Here is a 3,786-nt window from a genome sequence, read left to right as displayed (position 1 = left end):
TACATGGTACATTAGTATCTGTTTAGTATATTATTTTACCTTCTCAATTTCCTTCTCTCATTTAATCCTTCCATGACAGTAAAGGAAACAGAAACTATGAGAGAATTTCTAACATTTTTATTTCACAGTTAGCAATTTCATTTTATGAAGTTTATTAGCTGATAGTCTTCAAATTATTTGTGTGCTTCCATTTGAAATAAATTTGAAGTCAAACTTTTCTCATGGCATTTTTCATCTCAGTATTTCTCAAGGTATAAATTAAATGATTGAACATAGAAGCAATGATGGTGTAAAACAGGGCAAATATTTTGTCTTCAGAGAAAGTTGTAGGTCTGAGGTAGGCAAAAATTGAAGGCCTCAAAAATAATACCACCAAAGTGATGTGAGAGCCACAAGTAGACAGGGCTTTCTGCCTCCCCTCAGCTGAATGATTTCTTAAGGTAAATAATATAATGACATAAGAGACTACCAAGACAATGAAAGTTACTAAGGCAACCATACCTGAATTGGCAACCACAAGAACACCAGTGATGTAGGTATCAGTATAGGCAACTTTTAGCAAAGAAAATATATCACAGAAATAGTGATCAAGCTCATTGGGACCACAAAAGGGTAACATTATTGCCATAAACAGCTGAGGAAAAGAATGGACTGCCCCACCAACCCATGCAGCTAAGACCATAAGATGACAATTTGATCTCTTCATGATGATCATGTAGTGGAGAGGTTTGCAGATAGCAATATAATGATCAAAAGCCATGGCAGTAAGAATGAAGACTTCAACCCCACGAAAGATGTGCAAGGTAAAGACCTGTAGGATGCAATTACCATAAGAGATGCATTTTGTGTCCACTAGCAGATCACCAATCAGTTTGGGTGTGACACTAGAGGTGTAGCAGATGTCCATAGAAGATAAGTGGCTGAGGAAATAGTACAGTGGTTAGTGAAAAGGGAGTTGCATTGACTGGTAACAAAGATCACAAAGCTTCTTACCAAGAGGGAAACGTAACAGAGTAAGAATAACATAAAGCAAATGAGTTATACGTTTGGGACTTGAGAAAATCCCAAAAGAATGAATTCTGAGATGTTTCCCAGGCTTTCATATATACCAGTTGGTGTAAGTTATAGAAAAATGAGTTCAGTATCTGAAAATAAAGAAAACATAAACATGGATTAAAAATTAGCTGTGTAAAAACAATAACACAAAATATACCAAAAATAGATTAGCATGCAAAAATAGCAATTATTCTACATTTATAAAATTCATGTTTTTTATATTATGTCTTATTTTATAAATCTATTATGAAACAATTTTGCAGTAAAAATAACAATAATTATGTACTTTTTTATTTAAAATGCTACTTTGATCATGAAGAAAAATTTTTACTGTGAATTATATGATTTTATTAATGAACACTTAACCTGCTTAATATATTGATAAAAACATATTTTGTCTATTTTCAAACAAGTTTGTTCCTTATCCTTAAGACCAAATTTTTTCTCAAAGTATGATCTATAGTCCTTCCCCCTAAGTTGGTGGTAATGTATGCTCAGGAAGTTTAAATACATTTAAATCACACAACTTAAATTCCTGAAATTTAATATGTACATTGTATTCTTGTTTGCCATGTGAGCAAACATTGTCATTGGTTTAACCAATGCAGATTTTGTTACATTTAAAAGTTTACAGGAAAAGAAAGAATTTTAATAAATCAGCAATTAATTCATATCTCCTATTTACACTTCACATGTTAAAAATTACTTTTAAGAGTACACAGTCATTCAGGTTTGTGAAGGAAAAGAAAAGGTAAAACAGTTGAATTGATCAGTATGCTTGATTTCTGTATATTTTCTGGCATCAGCTAGATATTTCATGTTTTTATATACATTCTAGGCAACAAAAGTCCATAAAAAGAGTTTTTAGCAAATATACCTAAGATAAACTTTGTTGTTGTTGTTGTTGTGTGCCGTTGAGTCAGACCCGACTCATAATGACCCCTCCTTGGGTTTCCAAGGCAGTATCACTATGGAAGTAGATTGCCCCATCTTCCTTCCAAGAAGACAAACTTAGTTGTCAGTAATTCTCTCTGTTACATGAATAAGTAAATGAAAATTTTACAAATTGCATACATCTTGTGGTTAATCTTGAGATACTTATGTAGGATGAAAATGATTGCTAAATACAGAGAATTCACTGCCATTGGCTATTTTCTCCATGCCTTGAGAAATTGTAAGACATCAGGTAGAGCTGCAGAATTATACCACACTTTTCCACCTTAGTCAGGCTCTGATGTAACAATCTGGTGGAGGTCCAGAAATTTCTTCATACACAGAAGGTTTTTGTAGAAGGTTATTTAGAAACCATCAATCCTGTGACCATAAATCCAAAACCTATATCACTTAAGAGTCTCTGAAATTTTTGATGGCAAATGGATAAAAGGATGGCATTGTGAAAAGGAGTATTACTCTAAGAAAACCAATTCTATTTTTAACTGATATTCAGAAAATTAATTTCATCAGGGAGAAAGGCTATTCTTCCCTACTATGATTTTGCCATAAGGCTTCCATACATTCACATATATATATATATGTATATGTATATATATGACTATATATGTATGTCTGCATGTGTATATATATATGAATATAAATATGTGTGTGTGTATATATATATGTGTATATATATACATATTATATGAATGTATATGTATGTATGTGTATATATGTGTGTGTGTGTGTGTGTGTGTGTATAATTTTTTTCCAATAAAACAAAACTAAATACAAGGCTCATGATGTTCAGCATTGAAAAGCAAAGAATGCATTTTCATTTATTTTTGATTCATTGACCTGTATTTTTCTCCTTACAATTAATGCAGATTTCTTGCTTATGAAATAATACCATGCTAATTTTTCCAATGTATTTATATACCTGAAAAGATGATTTGAACAAATTTATTACATAAGTAGGCTGGTGAATAATTTAAAAGTGGACATGACTCAATTCCTCTAAAACCGTTTTTCAATAAAAGAGACAAAAATCAAGAGGATTAATGTAATATCTCAGGATTAGAAAGTCATATTCTGTGGCTATTAGAAACCATATATCCTGATTCCTGTCTGCCTGGTGCTAACGTCTATGAGCAGAGTGTGATGGGGTGGGGGTATGCTTGGCATGGACCATGCATTGACAAGCTATCGTTCACCCAGACATAGTAGTAACATTCTCTGCTGGTAAATCATTTTAAAATATATATTTTTTTAATTTTACAAAATATAAATTCAGCCAGTCAAGATGCTTGGTTGTTTTCTAGGATATTGTGTGTGTTTAATCTACAATACCTCTTAAAATCTATTTGATTTGCTATTATTACCACTGCTGTTGGCAAAAATATAGTGAATATAAATACAGTCCAGTGAGAAAGAACAATTGGCAAAACGAGAATAGTATTTCTTGTCTTAGTACACAGTAAGGAAAATTCCTAGGTTGCAATTGAAATAACAATGGATGAAATAAAACAAATATTAGGCAACAACCATGTAAGTAGTTAGAACAGTAGCATATAGAAACTGATAGAAACATGGACGGCTATAAAATAAGCTAATGACTTGTGACTATTGGGGCTAACTGCATCATATCTTAAAGCCTCATTTTCCCCATCTATATACTTGAGACATCAATACACCATTCGGAAATCTAATGAGAAGTATATGAAGTAGTATAAAATATCCCAATACCATTACATGGTTCATGGCACACATGCTATTTTATTTTTAACTTCCTTTCTT

The 3,786-nt window shown here is 32.1% G+C and overlaps 1 pseudogene; it reads right to left on the bottom strand.

The window, feature by feature from the left end:
• Nucleotides 1-208: 208 nt before the first annotated feature.
• The window catches only part of LOC103210779, an 11,998-nt pseudogene continuing 8,420 nt past the window's right edge, over nt 209-3,786 (bottom strand).

The sequence above is a fragment of the Orycteropus afer genome, unplaced genomic scaffold (assembly GCF_000298275.1).
Source record: "Orycteropus afer afer isolate SDZICR_OR568_19922 unplaced genomic scaffold, OryAfe1.0 scaffold00650, whole genome shotgun sequence".
In the NCBI taxonomy this organism is placed as follows: Eukaryota; Metazoa; Chordata; class Mammalia; order Tubulidentata; family Orycteropodidae; genus Orycteropus; species Orycteropus afer.
The sequence above is the reverse complement of the archived record's forward strand: the minus strand, read 5'-3'. Positions and strand labels throughout refer to the sequence as shown.